At 32.3% G+C, this 12710-nt stretch overlaps 1 long non-coding RNA gene across 2 annotated transcripts; it reads left to right on the top strand.

The window, feature by feature from the left end:
- The first annotated feature begins 7017 nt into the window (after window positions 1-7017).
- LOC134235575 (uncharacterized) lies at window positions 7018-11449 on the top strand. 2 transcript variants are annotated; one of them, XR_009985439.1, is made up of 5 exons: window positions 7018-7464; window positions 9342-9466; window positions 9715-9819; window positions 10173-10253; window positions 10773-11449. It is a non-coding gene; the product is annotated as an uncharacterized LOC134235575 (long non-coding RNA). The 2 variants fall into 2 exon arrangements; XR_009985438.1 differs by having other exon boundaries at window positions 9715-9824.
- Window positions 11450-12710: the final 1261 nt, after the last annotated feature.

Here is a 12710-nt window from a genome sequence, read left to right as displayed (position 1 = left end):
ATTTTCCTATATATTTCTATATAAAACTTTGGTCGGCCATTGTGGCCCCGCCCTACCCCCTGGGGTCATGATTTGAACAAACTTGATTCTACACTACCGGGGGATGCTTCCATATATAATTATGAGCAATTATGGCTATGCTGTTCTTGAGAAGAAGATTTTTGAAGAATTTTCCTATATATTTCTATATAAAATGTTGGTCGGCCATTGTGGCCCCGCCCTAACCCCGGGGACATGATTTGAACAAACTTAAATCTACACTACCTGAGGATGTTTTCTTATAAGTTTCATCTTTCCTGGCGCAGTGGTTCTTAAGAAGAAGATTTTTTAAACACACCACCAAATTTTCACAAATTTTCAATTATCTCCCCTTGAAAGAGGGCGTGGCCCTTCATTTAAACAAACTTGAATCCCCTTTACCCAAAGATGCTTAGTGGCAAGTTTGGTTGAAATTGGTCCAGCGGTTCTTGAGAAGAAGTCAAAAATGTGAAAAGTTTAAAGACAGACGGAGAGCTAGACAGACGGACAGACAGCTAGACAGACAGACGGATGCCGGACAAAATGTGATCAGAAAAGCTCACTTGAGCCTTCGGCTCAGGTGAGCTAAAAAAATCTAATATACATAGTTACCATCTTTTTCAGTGTCATTTTTAGGCAGCAATGGCAGTCTGTATGGTTGACCTGTGTGTTTTTGTAAAAAGTCAATTAAATGAATGCAACAAAAGTATCATAAAACAGAAAAAATAAAACATCTTTGAAAAGCTATATAAAATTTTAGTTTATCCTTCTAAATTGAGAATTTATGAGAGTGATACGAGGGTCATTCAAAATTACTTGGACTTGTTGCACAGAATAAATATATGACGACATAATCGTGCAAAATGTCAATCATAGTATAAAAGGATCTTTACTTATATGGTCTTAAAAAAATCATATCAAATTGTTGTAAATTGGTATCAATGTTGATTGATTTTCAGGTCATATCATTAAGTCAAGGAGCAGCAAAATCTTCAACGTCACAGGCATTATAAAAAAAATATGGTATTGAGCTTTCATTTTTCATCATTTTCAAAAGAGTTCCTGTACAGTTTAAGTTACCTTATTTTCTAAACATCCAAACACCTTTTTTGTGAAGCTTAAAATTAACTAAACAAGTAAAGAATATTTTTATGCCCCCGGATCGAAAGATATATTGTTTTTGTTTGGGTATATTGTTTTTGTCCTGTCTGTCTGTTTGTCTGTTTATCTTTTTGTCTGTTTGATGCCAACTTTAACCTAGCCCATAACTCTTGAGTGGTTAGGGCTAGGGATTTCATATTTCACAGGTGTCTGAGTGTATTCCTTGTGACAAGACCTTTCTTCGGATACCACCAAATTTGAACTCTTGACCTTGACCTTGGATTTTGACCTACTTTTATTCTATTTGTTGTCAACTTTCGCCATAACGTTTGAACAGATGGATATAGAGACTTCATATTTAAGTGAGCGTCTCAGAGAAAACCATGCAAAACATTCCACAAGCAAGGTTTATGTATTGATATCAATTTTTGTGTACAATATAGTATTGGTATACCATTAAAATTACCTCATATATTTTTTTCATTGTTGCCCTAATTCACGAGTTAGAGGCATGTTACTAAAAATAGAACTTATAGTCAAATTAGGAGCTAAAAACCATGGAATCTAGACATATTTGAGGAAGTCTCAACAATTTATGACAGTTCATGCATTGAAACTAATTGGTAGGCATGTAAGCATGTTGTCTAGAATATCATTCAGGATAGTAAAATTTATTTAGTTCTTATCCAGTTTAAGTGCAAAAAGGTCACAGATCGTCCAAAATTCACATTTCCAAAAAAATCAATTTTTAAGAATTTTCAAGTGACTTTCAGAGGGCCCGTAAACGCTGCAATTTGTTTTATTGTAATTTCATGATCACCTTGAAGTACAGACCATAATTAGGAAAATATAAAAAATATATCTTTGGACTCTTTCAAATAGGGTAGATATGACGTCACGAATAATGCTATATTTGGACATTTTGCTAAAATAATGGTTTTGCAAGGAAAGGTTTTAGTTTGTGGTATTTATAAATATTTTTAATAAAAATGCAATTTTTGTGTGCAATATAGTATTAACTATTAAATTTGCCACACCTTTTTTTCATTGTTGCCTTTGTTCATGAGTTACATGTAGAGGCATGTTACTAAAAATAGAACTTGTAGTCAAATTAGGAGCTTTAAAATCATGGAATCTAGACATATTTGAGGAAGTCTCAACAAATTATGACATTTCATGCATTGAAACTAATTAGTAGGCATAAAAGCATGTTGCCTAGAGTATCATTCAGGATAGTAAAATTTATTCAATACTTTTCCAGTGTAAGTGCAAAAAGGTCATAGATCGTCCAAAAGTTTACATTTCCAAAAAAATCAAATTTTTATGAACTTTCAAGTGACTTTTAGAGGGCCCGTAAACGCTGCAAATTGTTTTATTGTAATTTCACCTTGAAGTACAGACCATAATTAGGAAAATATAAAAAATCTATCTTTGGACTCTTTCAAGTAGGGTAGATATGAGGTCACGAACAATGCTATATTTTGACTTTTTGCAAAAATTAAGGTTTTACAGGGAAAAGTTTTATTTTTCATATAATAAATATTTTTAACAAAAATGCAAAATGTAAAAACATTAATACATTTATTTTTTTCAGTTACAGACATAATAATACACACTGGTTTACAAATAAACATTAGTGTACAAAAAAAGAGAAAAATTATGTAAATATTGCCATGGAAACATTTTTTAAAACTTTTTTTCGAATATATTAAGGCAAGCTAGGCATTAAAACTATGGGAACTTCTGATGGTTACATTTGCTAACACAATTATAAATATATATCTCTGATTTGAAATTCTCTGCAAAGCATCATTTGGTTTTCCTTTTAGTGTTTCGTTCTGTTTATATCAGCCCTGAGAAGAAGGTAAGCATGAGACACAGGAACCTGTAGGTGGAAGGAAAAATAATTAATGGTTCACTATCTAGCCAACTAGAAGCACATTAGACAAAATTTGTAATAGCTACAAAGGATGCTTTCAAAGTCATAAGTTTTATCATTGCGTGGACCCTGAGGTCCACACAATAAATATATAAGCGAGGTTAAACCGGATGCCATGGGCATAAGTCAAACTACGCATGCACGAGAGTGCTGGAGAGTTCGCAATCGCATCATCTCGGGTCTTTCCGTCAGAGGTCGGAAAAATAATTTCCGCCAGTCGAAAAGGCCCTAGAATTAACGATTGGGAGAGTTCGCCTAAAACAGTTTCCCGTAGAATAAATCGCCCTATCTTAATTAAAATATACCATGTTCATTTTGCAAATGTGGCTTTTAGATGTGCATATCGTGTTTATTTATTTACTGGCGCATCCGAATTTCTTTCTTGTACATATACTTTTATATACAAATTAAACATTGATTCTACAGCAGAAGCATTTTAAAATTTAAGAAAAAACTTGTCTTCACCGGCATTTGTTTTGTGCACCAATACTCGCAAAAATAATTTGATATACATGTACATATGCACAGTAATCCAAATTTAGCTTGATACAGGCCTATAGCAACGGTTTTCCATGTGGATAAAACATGTGAAGGGGGGGGGCCTGAAAAAAAAACTGCATACTACAGCTAGAGCTGTGTTACATGTGGAACGTCAGATATTTTTTTTCAATTATAGATTCTTCCGAATAAATTCAGAGCAGATGTAAAGCCCCAGCCACTATGGGTAACATGTATCAATATAGCCCAATTTTTTTTAATGAGAAAACTATATCCGAGATAACATGTAAAAATTTTGCTATGAAAGTACCATCACTCAAGGTAGGCAGATCATAATAGAAAATTAGAACAAACCTACATGAATATTTACTAAACCTAGAAATTGTTTTGATTTGAATTTCGGTTAGAAACACATGCATGTGGTTTACGTATTGTAGTCCTTTTTTAAAGGACAGCAACTTGTTGCTTTAATATTCTTATCAAAATTTTAAGATGTAACACCATACTACTCCTTTAGGTCATGATTTGAACAAAATATTTGAATGATGTATGGGTCACATTGGATTTAGGGGAGAATAGATGTGCACCGGACAAGAATTTTTCATATAATTCTGCTATAACTTTGACCTTAGAATGAGAAATGTGGTTTAAGGTCATTGCACACACTTTCTAGAAAGACACCATGGGTTAGGTATGAGCCAGATTTGGTCAAGGAGAGCAAAATATGCTCTGAACAAGGATTTTTCATACAATTCTGCTATTACCTTGACCTTACATTTAGAAAAATTGTTCAAGGTCACTGCACACCCTTTACCCAAAGGTACTTTGTGAGTGAAGTATGAGCGAGAGTGGGTCAAGGTGACAGAAGATATGTTTCAGACAAGAGATCTGGAATGGACAGACTGATCACTATAGGGTGCCCACAGAGGAGGGGGGGAGGGGCTCATTAATGGTAATATAGTTTATTAAAAGAATACTAAGTATATACTCAATAAGCTCAAGCTTACATGTAAGTGATTTCTGACAGTAGCAAATACTTACAGGATGTGTCAAACTCCATCTCTGTAGTTAAACTCTCTGTTGAAGTGTTTTGTGAATTTGGAACACCTAAATTTATTGAAATGATATGAATTGTAAAAATAAACATATGAATACAGTATATTGATAGAAAAAAGTTAATAAAATCTTTACATTCTATTTTTTATGCAATCAGATATCGTACAAAGTCTTGATCTATTTGTTCACATTATTCTGAAAGTAAAATAATGTGATCTTCTAAAGGTGTACTTATTTTTTTCAGGACTGAAGGATGCAATTTCATTTTCTGGGGTGGAGGGGCATGGCCAAATATTTTCAGTTTTTTTTATCAAGTGGGGGGGGGGGGGGGGGGGGTAATAAACAGACAATTATCAAATATTTCTTGAAAAGCAGAAAAAAACCTCATCAGACATTTTTATTTATAGGTCAAAAGTATATATAGTACCATATATGCTCGCCTATAAGTCGGTCCGCGTATAAGTCGGTTGTATTTTTAAGCTTATATTAGAGAAATTGAATATCTTAAAAACCAATCATTTTATAACTCGCCTATAAGTCAGACATAGAGTTTTGGATCAAAGCTTAACATGCATTCTCTGTAAGCACCAAAAAATTTACTATAGGGCTTGGAAACGACATATCTCCGATTTTGATGAAATTTGCACCATAGGTGCACATTGGTACAAAACCAGCAAATATGGTGTTAGAAGTTTCCCACGTGCACCCGGTTGCCATGGAGACGGATCCATTGAATTTGGCCATTTTCGGCCATTTTGACCAAACAAAAACATGAAAATTGAGGAAATATGAATGCATTTTTATCTTTATGTAGTGAACTCAAATATAAATCTTTGTATCATAAGAAAACATCAACTGTTAAAGAATACAGGGCATATAACCAGTTATTCCAGAATTGACCCCACTCTTAGAAAACGGTTCTGCAAAAGAGCATAGTTTCTCAAAATGTGAAAAATGGAAAATTTGGCATTTTTTGAGAAATTTAAGGTTAAATAAAAAAAATTGTCTACGGAAATTTTTCAAATCATATGCGTGTCGTCAAACGTCAGTATTAGTAGTGTCCCCTCATGAAGAAATTGGAGTGGGATCTCAATGCTATTTTTAGTAACATGTATCTAAAAATAGACATATTTCAAAAAAATCCAAAAAATGAAATTTGGGCAGAGTTAAAGATGCCATTGCTAGGTAATTATGAAATATACTGTAAAAGTCATTATGCTAATATCCGAGACTGGACACCAATAACTACTATGCATATTATTTTCAGGGATTTTCGTTTTCTATTTATAGCTTCAAATGCCTGAATATAGACATGTCTCATAAAATGATGAAAAATGTCAATTTTTCCATCATTTTGAAGCTCCACTGAATCATAAATAATAAAAATATGGATCTCTCCAATATTTCATCAATAAGAACAAGGAATAGTATAATATCTCACAAATTATTGAGAACAGGCTCTCATCTCTATAAGTAGTACAAATGTCTAAAAATAGACACATATGAAATTAACTGTTTAATGTTGATTTTCCACCAATTCTCAAACTTGGTAGGTTTTCATTTCACACAAAGACTGCCCATGCAATAAGAGTGCGTCCTGTCATGACCTTGGGCCAAGGACATTTGTGGAAGTTCAAGGTCACTGGAAGAAATATTTCATAATTTGTGTCCGGTCCATATCTTTTTTATGGATTAACTTGGTATGTTCTTATTTCACACAAAGATTACCCATGATCTAAGATTGTGTCATGACCTTGAGCCAAGGTCCTTTAGGGAAGTTGAAGGTCACTAAAAAAATTTCATAATTCGTGTCCAGTCCAGATCTTTCTTATGGATAAACTTGGTATGTTCTCATTTAACACAAAGACTGCCCATGACTTAAGGGTGTGTCATGACCTTGAACCAAGGTCATTTTGGGAAGTTCAAGGTCATTGAAGAAAAATTTCATAATTCGTGTCCGCTCCATTTCTTTCTTATGGATGAACTTGGTAGGTTCTTATTTCACACAAAGATTGCACAGTTCCTAAGAGTATGTCATGACCTTGACGCAAAATCATTTGGGGAAGTTCAAAGCCACTTGAAGAAAAAGTTTCATTATTTGTGTCTGGTCCATATCTTTTTTATGGCTAAACCTCAATCCACTACTTCACACAAACCTTGCTTATTATCTGATTTTCTGTTATGACTTTGATCCAAGGTCATTAATGCAAAGCCAAGGTCACTGACAGAAAAAGTTCATTATTCGTGTCTGGTCCGTATATTTAGTCTGTTTTTTATTGTAAGGATGAGCCTTCGTTTCATTAATGAAAATATTATAAGAAATTACATTTGCATTAAAAATGTTTTAGCATATCACTTTTCTCTTAGATCCATTAAATATTCATGATTTAAGGTAGAGACCGATAGCAATCACGTGATAGAAAGAATTCGCATATTTGCACGTGCTGTTTTTCCGGAATTCCGCAACGCCGTCAAATAAAAGTCTCCATTTACACATTGTTGTCCCTGCTACAAGATGGCCGACGAAGCAATCGAGAAATTTCCTCGATTTAAAAGACAAATTTGACATACATATTAAACCTTTACGGTTCTCGAAATTGAAACATCTTCATGAGAATCAAAAATAGAAGTGAGACTGAAACCGACCATGACCATAATTTTGGTGAAACTACTCCTTGTCCAGTGTCCACTGCAGCACCACGTGGGTACACCGGTATCGATCTGTGCCAGATGTTGATTTCAATAAAGACATTAAAGACTATGACCCTACAGATGTTAATTAGTATGACGGAAGAAGTAAAATTTTTGCAGAACAGATTTTTTGTTTGCTGTGTCCATGTCAGATACATAAGGTGAATATTTACGACTTAGTATATCGATCATGGCTAAAGTGTTTGATTGTTTACGCACCTGTCTGGTACAACTAATATATTTAGCTCCAATTACCAATAACCTACTTAGATTTTTATACTTTCCTAATGCTGTTTTATTTAGCTTAAAATTAAAACTTATTATATGACCAGTCTGTAACTTTTAGAATAGAAGAGCAAAACCAGACATTTCTGGTGTCAGAACATGATAAAGGCCGGATTGGTAAAATTAGCAAAAATGTAAAGGTATCATACTTATCTGTGCCTAACACACAAGGTGGTGTTTAGTTGAATACTCAAAAAATGGAAAAACATAATTTGCTTAAATTGTTCAAATGCAGAAATATGTAAACCATCTCTGCTTTGGATTACAGGTTATAACCCCTTTTATAAATGATAGTGGACATTTATTTGCAAATCTTTTGTCTTTTTGAACTAAAAAGCAAACTACAAAACGTTGCATTGAAAAAAAAAATAAACAACTTTATGATCAAGTGCCAAAATAAAAAAAAAATAGGGTCAGTTAAGTAGCAGGAAACAAGACTATTTTTTGTTTGCCTTATGTAATGTTTGTGACATGACCCGGCGAGTTTTCCTTTGAAGTCAAGCATACTGTAACTGCGATACAGAACACTTTTGGTGGGCGTTTCTTATGCAAATGAGCAGAAACTGTACTGTATCTGCAAAATATCAACGATACAGTACGGTTTATTTTTAGCGATGAGGGAAAGCTGAATCTGTGTATAGACACAAGAATCGTTCAATTCCCATGAAAACACTTAGTATTTACTCAAAATTTGAGGTGAATTAAGAATTAAATTTTACAACGTAAAGTTATTAGTGTGGAATTCAAAAATTTTAGAAAGGAGGGAGTGGGACAGTTCACAAATGATTACTATCCCCCCCTCGATAAAAATAAGTGAAAACTCGTATATTACACTCGGGGAGGGGAGGGGGTAGATTTATAGCCAACCAAGAAACTTTGTGGTGCTATCGTTTCTTGTTGATAAATTAAAAAGCGTATGTATACAAGTTTAGCAAAATATTAAATCATTTACGAAAGCGAAAAAGAAAAAAAACTCACAAGAGGGTTGAGTGGGGGCACCAGTGAGTGATGGGATACCCTTTGGTTACTCTACATTTTATTAAAAACATGAAGGTAAAATACCCCCCCCCCGCTTTCATTTCATCTGTTTATTTAAATTTTTTATATTACGACAGGTGTAGGACATCGTCGGACATTTTTTTCAGAATACGTTTTCCCGGAAGTATTTTTGTTTCAAAAACATCCCCACATGATTCTTAAAATATTAAAATGTTTTGCATTAAATCGTAGCTTAAATTTAAAAAAAAAACGAAGTCGACAACAGCTAAAAAGAGAAAAAAAACCTAAGCAATCAAATTCAAATTTATTTTTTTGGAAAACAAATTATATAATGCATCACCTAAATAATTATTTTAAAATGATAAATACCTGCACGTCCACCTCTATCGGCATTTCAGTTGCGAATGCTTAAAATGGGATACTAAATCAACTTTCTGTTAAAATCATCTGATTGGTTAAGAGATATGTACCCAAATATGAATGTAAATTGATGAGGTCATTAAAAAGGTCATGTCACAAGTCATTTAGTTATAAATTTATGTATCAGAGATACAGGGCGGGGCCCGGCTTATCGCTCTCGCCTCAAGCCCCGCCCTGTATCTCAAAAGGGCTCTAAATATAACTTATAAATGTACATGTACATGTATTGTTATAAATTTATGTACAGGTATGTATTTGTTGTAAGCTCAAAAGGGCCTTGATTATAGACAGATATCATATTCATAGATTGTAAAAGAAATATTTAATGTTACAGGTGAAGCAAGCTATGGACTAGACAGTGTATTCAGCTTTCTCTGCTGAAGTAATGTGACCAAATCAAGTGTCACCTGGAAAGAGGAATGTCAAGGGTGATTAACATTAACTCCAAGATAGCCATTGGTTTGTATTTTTTCCTTTCAATTTACACTTGCACATGTATCAGGGAAAATACAGAATTTTTTTCCAAGGGGGTGGTGAAAAGTAGGGGTTTTATAATTAATGCATGTATTTTAGATTTATAATTTATAATGATTTTTAATTCTTGTATTTTTTATTTACACACCATAATGTACATACAGTATTATTGTATACATGTAGAAGCATTTTTTCGAGTCAATAATTTCTAAAAGATTATATTAATATTTCAGGAAACTTCAAGCAAAATCTGCTACAGCAAACTCAAACATAAAGTGGCATAACGAGGAATATTTATGTCTGGACTGAGAATCTAACGGAAGATCCCTGTATCACTAGTTAGGTGCTCTATTGACTTAAATACATGTATGGTAAAATGCTTGTGTATAAACTTATAAAAAGACATATTGTAAATTGAATTCAAAACTGAATAACCAAAACAATTGTAAAATGTAAATATGTTTTCTACTTGACTGAAATTGTTTCGAATGAAACACCAAAGAATTGATATGATAATGTGAAGAAGTCAGTATTGTTAAAAAACTTATAAGTGACATGGTTTTTTAACAATACTGACTTCTTCACGTTATCATAGCTAAATTTGCAATTAAAATCAAAATTATTAATAATTTATAAAAAAATTAGATCAAGCTATCTATTTTATTTTTATTTTATTTTAATCATGTTACAGATCCCACGGAAATATAGGATCCTTTACTAATCAAGTGTCATCTGCAGTGTTACAAAAGAATATTGGATTTATATCAATAAGGTAATTAGGGACAAAACTGAATTTAAAAAATGGAATAAGATGTAAAAAGAAAAGTATTTTAATTCTACATATAATAGTTATGTTGTTAAAGTTGTATATGAATTGGTGTGTCACTGACAGGTACATGGAGTTTTTTATTTCCACAAAAACTTTATCCTTTGGTATTAACTCTTGAACAGTTATTGCTGAGTTTATTTCTTTTTCTTTAACCCCATGATCTTGGCCTTAGAGTGTGGCCTACATTTAGAAACTAAAATATTTTAGCTTTATCCTTATATACCAAGTTTGTTTAATTAAGACAATTCATTAATCCAAGTAATTTCCTTGGAAGCAAAAGTGCCCAGATTAATGAGGCCAACTTTATATGCATTTATTAAAAAAATCATGACATTATATAAAAAGGTATCTCAGAAGTGTCTTACATTCATATAGACATAGTCATACTATGTTTGCAGTGTAAGAAAGAAGTAAAACATGTGTTTTCGTTCTTTTTGTTTTAAAATATTTTGTTCTTTTCAGAAAAAAGAACTACCAGAAGGAGACAGTAAAGGGGAACGGACATATCACACCATAAGACATGCTTCAATATCTGAATATACAGAATGAATTTTGCTCACTGCAGATCCTTGTCAAAGAACACCTTTGTTGTATTGACATAAAAACAAAGGAATTGTCAGGATTCTTGAACATGACAAAACTGACTGCATACAATGGCAATTAAAAAATGCATTCATGTTCACATTGATCTTTGTTAGCCAATTAGAAAAAAAGCAAAATAGCAAGTTTATCCTATTACCATACATGTATTGAATGTATTCACTATATTTTGTTGAACTACATCATGAGTTTAAAAATTGTACAGTATCATATACAGTTTATGGTGGGATTCCTCTAACTTTTATGAATCTGTGTGCAAAATCTTTACTTTAAAGTTACAAATTATTACCTCTGATACATTGTATGTTTTCTTAGTAAATTATTACAGTATTTTTGTAAGTATGAAATGAAAACCGAATCACTCTCCATTTTCCCACACTTTTTACCATGTGATGCTCCAGTGTATTGATATCTAACAACTGATGACCAGGCAGTCTTCATTTTACAGTGTAATGCATAACACATTGTTATCTAAATATTTTTAAAACAAAGATAACATGCCATGGATTGATTCTGCATACAAAACTTCATAATCACTGAGTTTTTTTTTATTCATGTTGTACAATGTATTTGGAATAAAAAAGGAATTATTAAAAGAAAAGTGAATTTAATTCTATTGTTGCAAAGGAAGATAATAAGACTTGTTTATTTATTTACAGAATTGGTCAAAAGATATTGTCATAGATAATTCATCCAAGAACAATATGTATAATAAATCTACAGAGTCAATTTGAACGATATAAAGAAAAGTTCTTATCTTTTTCTATGCAAGTGCAAAAAGGTCAACCAAGGCAACATGTGTCTAGGTGTACATGTATAAATTGTTTTTTTATATAAAATGTAATTTAGAAGAATATTACAAAGAATTAACCTATTTCCTTTGAAATATTTTGATTAATGCTATCTATCAAAGTCAAATTGAATGATATAAGGGAAAGTTCTTATCTTTTTCAATGTAAGTGCAAAAAGGTCAACCAAGGCAACATGTGTCTAGGTGTACAAGTATAAATTGTTTTTGTGATATAAAATGTAATTTAAAAGAATATTACAAAGATTTTACTCATTTTCTGTGAAATATTTTGATAAATTCTCGATAATCTCTCTTAGTCACCATATTCTTCAAAAATGCATCCTTCTAAAGGAAGGGGGTAGGGTAAGGTGTCAGATAGTAAACTTGTTCCAGGATGAATTTAAACCCCATTATGTAGTATGATTTTTTTCTGAAATTTAATACACATATAGACTAACTTTAATATGCAATAAAAAAAGAAATTTGATGGGTAATTTTTTCACAGTGGAAGCAGAAGTGGAAGACTTTGTGCAATGAATAGGCAATATTTTAACCTAATTTGACCATGCATCTTGGTAAATGTAATTCTCTTTTTTGCTTACAATGCTTGATAAATTCAAGATTGATGTCAAATATTAATCCATATAGACAGATGTTTGAATTCATATAAGACAAATGATAATTGATATAGCAATAAAAAAAATACAGCCTTTTTCATATCATATTCTTATTTTATTTTACCCTGCTTTTTCAGCTCTTCGGTGATTGTTGAAGGCTATATTAAAATTGTCAAATTTCTCTAAAAATAGCCCGATGACCTACCTTGAATTTTTGATATGATTTAGAACAAGGACTCGACACAAACATATTAAAAATTCAGAAAAATTCAATGGGTAGTTTTTTTGTTGACAAGCTATCAATCTCTACCTTAACACCTCTGAAAAACCCAGCGGGGTATTTAGTCCCGTTTGGACAGTTCTAGTTTAAACTGACATAGTGATTTGAGCCAT

The sequence above is a fragment of the Saccostrea cucullata genome, unplaced genomic scaffold (genome assembly GCF_032062105.1).
Source record: "Saccostrea cucullata isolate Sc308-1 unplaced genomic scaffold, CSIRO_AGI_Scuc_v1 ctg3617, whole genome shotgun sequence".
In the NCBI taxonomy this organism is placed as follows: Eukaryota; Metazoa; Mollusca; class Bivalvia; order Ostreida; family Ostreidae; genus Saccostrea; species Saccostrea cuccullata.
This window is presented reverse-complemented; position numbering and strand designations above follow the sequence as displayed.